Raw genomic sequence first — 11,737 nt, 5'->3', positions numbered from 1 at the left:
ACGGCGACCGAACCACTTTAAAATCTGGTTTGCATTTTATTTTGAGCTATTTATCTTTACTGCAAACCACTTTACCTCCTTACTTGCTTTACATTCAATACTCTCTTACTTCGCTTTCAAAGTTAAGTATTTCCGAAATCGGTTTTATCGTACGAAGAGATTTTTCGGAACCGATTTGAAGACGTATTTTACCGCTGCACTAATTCACCACCCCCCCCCCCCCTCTTAGTGCCGACTCGTTCCTAACACTTATGTAGTGATAGGGACGATTTTGTTAGGATCGAGAGCACTAAGAGGGGGGGGGTGAATTAGTGCAGCGGAAATCTTACAGCTATTTTAAAAACGAAAGCTGCGTTCGTCTGATAAAAACCGATTTCGATATAAAAGCAGAATCACAGTGCAGTTTGCGTCTAAGCGCAGTTTTGCGTCTAAGCGCAGTTTGCGTCTAAACACAGTTTGCGTCTAAGCGCAGTTTGCGTCTAAGCGCAGTTTGCGTCTAAACTCAGTTTTACGTTCAAACGCAGTTTTACGTCTAAACGCAGTTTTACGTCTAAACACAGTTTTACGTCTAAACGCAGTTTTGCGTCTAAACGTAGTTTTACGTCTAAACGCAGTTTTACGTCTAAACGCAGTTTTGCGTCTAAACGCAGTTTTGCGTCTAAACGCAGTTTTACGTCTAAACGTAATTTTACGTCTAAATGTAGTTTTGCGTCTAAAGGCAGTTTTGAACCTTGAAAAGCGTTTTACGTAGAAAGCAATTTGCAGTTATAAATGGAATCCGAATGTAAGCGAAAACTGCAGTGTGAAGATCGTACGAAAACAAGATTTACGTTTGAATGCAGATTCTGAAAGATCAGAGCTTAGGAACTCTTTCGTAAAGGCGCAGAGGGCAGTAGCAGTGTAGGAGGTTTGCAGTAATAATAAAGTGCTCAAGGTAAAAGCAAACCAGAGATTTAGAGTGGTTCGGTCAGTCTTGACCTACTCCACTTTTGGCTTCCTCCTCCGACGAGGTCACCGACGTCAACTAGCTGCCTTACTTCAATGGGCGAAGGCTAACTGCCCTTTTACAGTTTCTCTCCTTTTGACAGGCTCAGGAGACAACCTTTACAGATCCTTTCTCTCCTCTCTTTACAACTCAAGACTTGAAGAACAGAAGGAGGAGAACTTTAGGACTTTACACAAATTTGAGCTCTTAGAATCACTGAAAAGATCAAGAATTCGGTGTGGATCTGTTACCTTTCAGTGCTGAATGGGTGGGGTATTTATAGGCCCCAACCCAATTCGAATTTGGAGCTCAAAACGATCAAATCCCGGAATTCCGGGATCAAGCGGTTGCACCTCTTGACTGGAGAGGTGGCACCGTCTGGCAGAGCTCGAAGACTGAGCTCAGGCGATTGCACCTCTCTGCCAGAGCTCGAAGACTGAGCTCAGTGGTTGCATCGCCTGGCAGAGCTCGAAGTCTGAGCTCGGTGGTTGCATCACCTGGCAGAGCTCGAAACTGAGCTCAGGCTGATGCACCTCTCTGCTAGAGGTGGTTGCACCTCTCTGCCAGAGCTCGAAGACCGAGCTCAGGCGATGCATCTCCTGTCCAAAGAGGTTGCACCTCTCTGCCAGAGCTCGAAGACCGAGCTCGGTGGTTGCACCTCTTGGCAGAGCTCGAAACTTGAGCTCTGGCGGTGCTACCTCTTGACAGAGGAGGTTGCACCGCCCAGTCTCGCTTGGAGACTGAGCCCTGGGCGGTTGCACCTCTTGGCTGGGGCGGTTGCACCGCCCAGTCCTGCTGGAAGACATGGCCTGGGCGGTTGCACCGCCCAGTCCCGCAGCCCAGGCGGTTGCACCTCCTGGCCTAGGCGGTTGCACCGCCTGGTGCAATCAGGGTCCGAATGGTTCGCTCCATTCGGCCCAATTTGAATCTTTTCAGGGGCCCAATTGCCCTAAGATTAAGCTAATGGGATCACCTCCCATTTTCAAGCTTAATCATCGTGCTAACTACGATTAACTCTAAGACAACTTCTGCAGCTATGCTCCGATGCGTCAATCGCTTCTTCCGGCGAGTTTCCGGCGAACTTCCGTCGATCATCCGATAAACCCTCGGTGATCCTTCTGCGGACATCCGGCATACTCCTGGACTTTGCGATGATCCACTTGGCGAGTTCCGACGAGCTTCGCTTGGCAAGCTTCTGGACTTCTCGGATCTGTTCTCGCTGAACCTCCGACGACCGTCCGAACTTCCGTCGAACTCTCGAACTCCCAACGTGATCATGATCTTGACTCCGGCGCAACACCTGCTGCTTGTCTTACTCTCATCGTAGTTAATCCTGCACAACAAAACAAAACTTCGATCGAGACAATTAATCCTAAGCAATTAACCAAGTTGTCCGACATGTCATTGGTCCCTCGACGCTTCGTCCGATTCTTCGGCGCATCGTCCTCTCCTGCAGCCTATTGCCCAATCGGCCAGTTGATTCCGCAACTCCGATATCCTTGGCACAATACCCGCTCTTCTTGGCCCGATGCCCGAGTTCACGGCCCGAAGCCTTCTGTCGATACGTCGACCGATCCACCGGCCCGACGTCCAATCTTCTGACATGTTCCTTCGGCACAACATGATTTTCCTACTTTAATTGTCTCATCCTGATCGAAGCATCCTGCATCACTCAAAACGCAGATTAAATCATAAACATATATCAAGTAGTTTCATCATCAAAATACGAGATTCAACAATCTCCCCCTTTTTGATGATGACAACTACTTGATGACGGAGTTAAACTTAACTCCCGGAGTTTAAACAAACTCCCCCTATCAATATGCCATATTGATAGAAACTCTTAGATTCAAAAATCTAAGCAACATGTCATCATAAACGGAGTTAACCTTAACTCCCAGAGTTTAAACAAACTCCCCCTATCAATATGCCATATTGATAGAACCTTGAATTCAAACTGAATTCAAGTTATTGCAATATTCATCATGAATACTTGCAACACGTCAACATGAACATATGCATAAACTTATGCATCACATGTCATGTCATCAACATACTTTCATCAATATACTTCTCCCCCTTTGTCATCAACAAAAAGAAGAAGTATCACAATCAAGTGTTTGTGATATTGATTCAACTCATTGCATGAAAATCATAATATCAAGTTTTATCATCATGCAATCTTGGAGCTAGAAGATTTAGCAAGTGTTACATCATGCTTAGAACATTCATGCTATCAAGTTTTAGATATGCAAGTTTTATAGCATATAAGATAGCACTTTTGGTAATGTTCAAGATAGCAAGTTCTATATTATGCAAGCTAGCAAATTAGAGATGTTCAAGAAGACAACTCTTGCTTCTTGAAAATTTTGCTCATTTTGCTAGATGCGCAAGTTAGCATTTTTGCCTCTTGAGATAGGCAAGATAGCACATTTTCTTCTTTTGAGATAGCAACTTTTTGCTTCTCTTTAGACCAACAAGCTAGCAATTTTTATGATATACAAGTTTCACAATATATAAGCTAGCAAAAATTTCGAAAGCAAATGCAAGATAAATTTCTTGTGTAAGCTCATGATTCTTGCTTCCTATTGCAATGTGCAAATTGCAAGTTTTGCTTCTTGAGATATTCAAGATAGTGATGTTCAAGAAGATAATTTTTCTTCTTGAAATAAGCAAGTTAGCAATCTTTGCTTCTTAAAATAGGCAAGCTCGCAATCAAGTTTTTGCATCTTCTTGACTTGTACAAGCTAGCTATCTCCCCCTTTGTCATTGTAAAAATGAAAGAGAGAATACAGTTTTGTAGTTCTCTTTTCCTTTTAGAACGATTTCAAAATCATGACAAATGATGGATAATCAAGTTATGAATGTCAAGACAATTTTTCATCATGAATATTTTATCATTACATGCATCATTATCATAAGTTGAAGTATTACATGCATGATATCATATCACCATTCATAATTACATTAATGTTTCATATCATGATGGTATCAATTTTGTCAAATTATATCCTACCATGCATGATCAAAACTTCTCCCCATTTTATCATTGAAAACAAGAAGAAAGTAGGGGGTAGAGCATAAAAGTGTTAAATATTTCAATCATTTCAAGGCATTTATATCATAGATCAAGTCATGATTCGTAATTCATCATAAAGCAGATTAGTTTTCAATCATCACATAAGGCATTTAAGGAATTTTTGAAACATAGGAGAATGATTAAATTAAGCATACAATGTTTCAATCCAATTCAAGTCATGAATATCAATGCTTTCATATTGTGAGTATCAATTCATGAATACCACAAGATATTATTTGTGACTTCAATTTTGCAAGATCAAGATTATGATTTAGATAAAACTTATTCAAATCAAATTATTAATTTGAAATTCATAATCTAGTCATTAAAATTAATTTCGAGATTCACAAAATATCATGAAATCATTAATCTCGATCAGATGGGAAAAGCATTTTTTAAGAGATTCTTTTTCATCTAAGCATGCCTTAGTCTTTATATGCCAAATTAAGATAAGCATTAAAGTTCAAGACATAAGGCAAAGAAATCTTGTATTATGAAATATATGATATCAAGGCTCATGATTCATTCGAAAAGATATAGTACAAAGAGCAACTTGAAACATTCTTATCAAGATCACATTTTAAAATATTCCAAGTTTCAAGATATCAATATGACACTTCATTGAATTGCATTTCATTTGAAGAACTCCTTTTTGATAAATGTAGGGAGCATAATGAACGATCTTGATTTATAAAGAGCTTTATGTTATCAAGATCATGATTTTAATAATTATTCTCTTTAGCAAAGAATCACAAAAGCACTTTATTTTTGCATAAGAAATCACATTGTGTTATGATTTATAAATTCTTTTTCTGCACACGAATCATAGGAGATATGAATGTGAAACAAATCTTTGCAAGCAAAAACACTATCATTCATATTTCAAGATGGAGTTTATAAGCATGAATCATTTCATCAAATCCATTTTAGAAAAATATTTTTCATAAGTGTATGAGAAAATCCGATTGTTAGGATACCAATTGTTAAGCGAATCCGAAAATGAAATTAACACTTTCATATATTCAAACATGATTTTTTCTATAGATCTTGAAATTAAGTCAAGAAGATCAAACAAGCTCATGATCATGGATAACTTAAAATCACATGCATAAAATTGTTAATAACCATTTCATATTACATCTTTATGCATTACTTTAAATCAAACGTGATTTCATTCAACAATGTTAATCAAACATGATACACATTATTACTTCTTAACCATGATCAAAATCATTTTGTTTGTTTATCATAAAATATGCAATATTATTTTCGAAATTATCAGCATGATCATAATTTTTGTATTTTTATTTTTAAACATGTAATTTTCAAGAAAATTAATTCTAAACTAAAAAAGAAAATATATCATGAAAGCATCAAGTAATTTCAAAATAAACCAAAGGCATTTTAATTACCTCAACGTCGTAGGCTGGTAAGGCGTATTTTGTCGCCTCGCTTTTGTTGACTTTCTCGTCTTCAGATGAGCTCGATTCATCCCAATTTTTGTTCTTCTTCTTGCGTTTAAAGCAAGTAGTTCCATTCTTTTTGCTTTTTAATTTTCGTTTCATTTGTAGTTTAAGTTCACCATCACTTGAGCTTATGCTCGAGTGGTCTTCAAATGTTCTATGTCCCAAATCCTTCCTGTTCTTTGGAAGGTGGTTCTCAAGTTCTTCACGTGCATTGCACGTCATTTCATATGTGATCAATGAACCAATTAGTTCTTCAAGTGGAAATTGGTTCAAGTTTTTCGATTCTTGAATAGCAGTTACTTTTGAATCCCAAGGTTTAGAAAGTGAGCGCAAAACTTTGTTAATGAGTTCAAAATCCGAAAAGCTTTTACCAAGTGATTTTAAACCATTGACGACATCCGTAAAACGGGTGTACATGTCAACAACGGTTTCGCTTGGTTTCATATGAAAAAGCTCGAAATCATGCAGTAAAATATTAACTTTCGAGTCTTTGACTCTACTAGTTCCCTCGTGTGTGATTTCAAGAGTGCGCCAAATATCGAAAGCCGTTTCGCACAAAAAAACCCGATTGAACTCATTTTTGTCCAAAGCGCAAAATAAGGCATTCATAGCCTTTGCGTTTAAAGAAAAATACTTCTTCTCTAAAACCGACCATTCGTTCATCGGTTTAGAGGGAAATTGAAAACCGTTTTCAACGATATTCCATAAATCCAGATTTAGAGAAATCAAGAAAACTCTCATTCGAGTTTTCCAATAAGTGTAGTCCAATCCGTTAAAGAACGGTGGACGAAAGACCGACAAACCCTCTTGAAGAGCCATTTCTCTCGGGTGTAAATCCGAAATGAGAAATACCCCGCTCTGATACCAATTGTTAGGATCGAGAGCACTAAGAGGGGGGGGTGAATTAGTGCAGCGGAAATCTTACAGCTATTTTAAAAATGAAAGCTGTGTTCGTCTGATAAAAACCGATTTCGATATAAAAGCAGAATCACAGTGCAGTTTGCGTCTAAGCGCAGTTTTGCGTCTAAGCGCAGTTTGCGTCTAAACACAGTTTGCGTCTAAGCGCAGTTTGCGTCTAAGCACAGTTTGCGTCTAAGCGTAGTTTGCGTCTAAACTCAGTTTTACGTTCAAACGCAGTTTTACGTCTAAACGCAGTTTTACGTCTAAACACAGTTTTACGTCTAAACACAGTTTTGCGTCTAAACGCAGTTTTACGTCTAAACGCAGTTTTACGTCTAAACGCAGTTTTACGTCTAAACGTAGTTTTGCATCTAAACGCAGTTTTGCGTCTAAACGCAGTTTTACGTCTAAACGTAATTTTACGTCTAAATGTAGTTTTGCGTCTAAAAGCAGTTTTGAACCTTGAAAAGCGTTTTACGTAGAAAACAATTTGCAGTTATAAATGGAATCCGAATGTAAGCGAAAACTGCAGTGTGAAGATCGTACGAAAACAAGATTTACGTTTGAATGCAGATTCTGAAAGATCAGAGCTTAGGAACTCTTTCGTAAAGGCGCAGAGGGCAGTAGCAGTGTAGGAGGTTTGCAGTAATAATAAAGTGCTCAAGGTAAAAGCAAACCAGAGATTTAGAGTGGTTCGGTCAGTCTTGACCTACTCCACTTTTGGCTTCCTCCTCCGACGAGGTCACCGACGTCAACTAGCTGCCTTCCTTCAATGGGCGAAGGCTAACTGCCCTTTTACAGTTTCTCTCCTTTTGACAGGCTCAGGAGACAACCTTTACAGATCCTTTCTCTCCTCTCTTTACAACTCAAGACTTGAAGAACAGAAGGAGGAGAACTTTAGGACTTTACACAAATTTGAGCTCTTAGAATCACTGAAAAGATCAAGAATTCGGTGTGGATCTGTTACCTTTCAGTGCTGAATGGGTGGGGTATTTATAGGCCCCAACCCAATTCGAATTTGGAGCTCAAAACGATCAAATCCCGGAATTCCGGGATCAGGCGGTTGCACCTCTTGACTGGAGAGGTGGCACCGCCTGGCAGAGCTCGAAGACTGAGCTCAGGCGATTGCACCTCTCTGCCAGAGCTCGAAGACTGAGCTCAGTGGTTGCATCGCCTGGCAGAGCTCGAAGTCTGAGCTCGGTGGTTGCATCACCTGGCAGAGCTCGAAACTGAGCTAAGGCTGATGCACCTCTCTGCCAGAGGTGGTTGCACCTCTCTGCCAGAGCTCGAAGACCGAGCTCAGGCGATGCATCTCCTGTCCAAAGAGGTTGCACCTCTCTTCCAGAGCTCGAAGACCGAGCTCGGTGGTTGCACCTCTTGGCAGAGCTCGAAACTTGAGCTCTGGCGGTGCTACCTCTTGACAGAGGAGGTTGCACCGCCCAGTCTCGCTTGGAGACTGAGCCCTGGGCGGTTGCACCTCTTGGCTGGGGCGGTTGCACCGCCCAGTCCCGCTGGAAGACATGGCCTGGGCGGTTGCACCGCCTGGCTGGGGCGGTTGCACCGCCCAGTCCCGCAGCCCAGGCGGTTGCACCTCCTGGCCTAGGCGGTTGCACCTCCTGGCCTAGGCGGTTGCACCGCCTGGTGCAATCAGGGTCCAAATGGTTCGCTCCATTCGGCCCAATTTGAATCTTTTCAGGGGCCCAATTGCCCCAAGATTAAGCTAATGGGATCACCTCCCATTTTCAAGCTTAATCATCGTGCTAACTACGATTAACTCTAAGACAACTTCTGCAGCTATGCTCCGATGCGTCAATCGCTTCTTCCGGCGAGTTTCCGGCGAACTTCCGTCGATCATCCGATAAACCCTCGGTGATCCTTCTGCGGACATCCGGCATACTCCTAGACTTTGCGATGATCCACTTGGCGAGTTCCGACGAGCTTCGCTTGGCAAGCTTCTGGACTTCTCGGATCTGTTCTCGCTGAACCTCCGACGACCGTCCGAACTTCCGTCGAACTCTCGAACTCCCAACGTGATCATGATCTTAACTCCGGCGCAACACCTGCTGCTTGTCTTACTCTCATCGTAGTTAATCCTGCACAACAAAACAAAACTTCGATCGAGACAATTAATCCTAAGCAATTAACCAAGTTGTCCGACATGTCATTGGTCCCTCGACGCTTCGTCCGATTCTTCGGCGCATCGTCCTCTCCTACAGCCTATTGCCCAATCGGCCAGTTGATTCCGCAACTCCGATATCCTTGGCACAATACCCGCTCTTCTTGGCCCGATGCCCGAGTTCACAGCCCGAAGCCTTCTGTCGATACGTCGACCGATCCACCGGCCCGACGTCCAATCTTCTGACATGTTCCTTCGGCACAACATGATTTTCCTACTTTAATTGTCTCATCCTGATCGAAGCATCATGCGTCACTCAAAACGCAGATTAAATCATAAACATATATCAAGTAGTTTCATCATCAAAATACGAGATTCAACAGATTTTACCTCATGCCAGCTCATCTGCCACCGAGGCCGACACCTAAGTAGGGCTCCAAGTCGCCAGCCCTAAAATAACACCGCAGTGCATCCCGATATGCTTGCCCCATATCAATGACTAGCAATAACTGCCCTACCTTGTCAAGATCAGAGAATGATTAGACAGTTCACCTAATTTTATCTCAGGCCAGCCAGTAAGAAGGCTCAGGGATCATGTATAAAAAGGAACCTATCAGCTCATACTGAAGGGGGTCTCTCTACATATTAACTCAGTCATACAGCTCATATTGCTTTCTTCTCCCCTTTGCCGACTTAAGCATCGAAGGGGTCACACTGGGTAACCCCCGGTGCCGACCTATCATGCAAGATTGTCGGCCGCCCGAAGACACCCGAACGACTCAGCCCCCGAGGATGATTTTTCCCCATGCCAGCTCATCTGCCACCGAGGCCGACACCTAAGTAGGATTCCAAGTCGTTAACCCCAAAATGGCGCCAAAATGCATCCCAATGTGCCCTGCATCAATGACTGGCAATAACTACCCTATCTTATCAAGATCAGAGAATAATCAGGCGGTTCACCTAATCTTATCCTAGGCCAGCTAGTAAGAAGGCCTAGGGATCAGGTATAAAAAGGAACCCATCAACTCACGCTGAAGGAGGGCTCGCTACACACTAACTCAATTATACATCTCATACTGTTCTTCTCCCCTTTGTTGACTTAAGCATTGGAGGGGCCACGTCGGGTAACCCTCGACATCGGCCTGTCATGTAGAATCATTGGCCGCCCGAAAACACTCGGACGACCCAGTCCCCAAGGAGGAACCTCGCAATCAGGAAGATCTCAGTCCGCCTACCCGACCATCCTGAACCGGGTCCTCACTAATAGAATGGCTTCCGACTGAGCAACCTATGTGGTCTCACCTCACCAAGTCTCCCACGTTAACCAGGAAGAGGCACCGAGGAGCTTGCACCTTTGGTAGTGGACCAACCGTACTGACTCATCAATCAACAGTATTCTTGACACCATCATGTAGTAAATAAAATCATGCATCAGTCACATGCAATACATCTCGATGACATACATAACAGTCAAATAACAAAGGTGTACATCACACCCGATGATGCACTCTCCCAACAACGAATGGAAAGGTACACTTTACAGGATGGATTCCTTCCAACAACAGATAAAGAAAACCTATATCGCACCACTAACAGTAGATGAAGTGGTATCCCTCACCCACCCAAGTGGGGATATGTTCCTTCCAACAGCAGATGGAGGAACTCTTTAATCGTCACGTCTGACGGCTCGCTAATCTCTGAAGGGAATTACCCTACTTGCCCCTAGTAGAGATATATAGTCAACCATGACCATTCATTTATATTTATCAATTCATTCATTTATGCAGTGAAAAAGTAGTATGATAAAATATTATAAGGAACCATGCTTGATGTATGACCTACTAGACTATGTCCATTAGTGGCTTCGCACCATGATGGATCTGTAGCTTCTTTCATATGTTGTAGTTCTAATGTGGACCACTCAGTATATTCATATACATATATTACATGGTGACAATTACATAAATATCATCAATTTAATCTAAAAAAAAGAGAAAACCAATAATCATTTCCAAATGACACCTTTAGATAAAACTTTTATATTCATTAAATCATAAAGATATGAGACATCAATCTTTCAATAGTCTTCAATCAACCAGAACCCTAATTGGAATAGCCCAATTAACTTGAACCAAACTCAATTTAGTTAGGACATAATAGAACTAACTTCAAATCCTTATAGAACCTATCTGGAATCACCCTAGATTGATATAATTTAAATTTGATTGATAGAACCAGTCAAGTTGGTCTAGAATCACCCTGAATAGGCTTGAACTTATCAAATAAGTTTAATTCAGTCAACTAATAAGCTCAAACCAATAAAATGAGAAGAAATTAGATTATGTCACATAGTGCTAGCCCAAGTCGAACCGACTCACTTGAGCCTTGGACGGGTCACGTGCGCTGCACATGTCTGTCCAAAGTAGCAGGTTGGGCTGAGGTACAATAGGCTGGATAGATAGGCGACAATGTGTCTCTTGTTAGTCGCATAATTGGGCAGGCCTAGCTTTATGGGCTAGGCTTAGCCTTACTTATGAGTTGGGCTGAGCCACACTTAGTTCGCAAGGTGACTTGGGTCATGCTTGACCATATAGGTTGGGTCATGCCTGGTCACATGAGCTGAATTGTGTTTGGTCACATGAGCTAGGTCATGTTTGGCCTTATGAGTTACATCATACCTGACCACGTGAGCTAAGCTATACCTGATCATATGGGCTAGGTTATATATAACCATATGGGTTGGACCATACCTGTTCACATGTGTTGTTCTGGTCAATCAACTTAGCTCAAGTCAGACCCCGTATTGACCTCTCTTATTAAATTAAATTTTAATATTTTCATAAGTACTTTAAAATATTATAAAATAACAATTAACCTCAAATATATTCTTTTTCATAAATTAACTAATTTAGATTCATGATTCCAAAATTAAAACTAATTAAATCATAAAATTCATGCTTAATTTCTTGAAACATAAATATGTCTAATTTAATGAATTTGAATTATTCAATCTAACATCATAATTCAATGATCATTATTTATTAATCATAATATTTTAAAATTAAAATATTATTATGCATCATACAAATTATAATAATTCTAACATCAAAAATTTTAAAAATATAAATAAAAATTGATAAGAAAAGAATAGAGGATTCTACCTCTCCTCAGGGATCCTCTCATTGGGAATC

Source organism: Musa acuminata, chromosome BXJ3-4 (genome assembly GCF_036884655.1).
Source record: "Musa acuminata AAA Group cultivar baxijiao chromosome BXJ3-4, Cavendish_Baxijiao_AAA, whole genome shotgun sequence".
Taxonomy (NCBI): domain Eukaryota; kingdom Viridiplantae; phylum Streptophyta; class Magnoliopsida; order Zingiberales; family Musaceae; genus Musa; species Musa acuminata.
The sequence above is the reverse complement of the archived record's forward strand: the minus strand, read 5'-3'. Positions refer to the sequence as shown.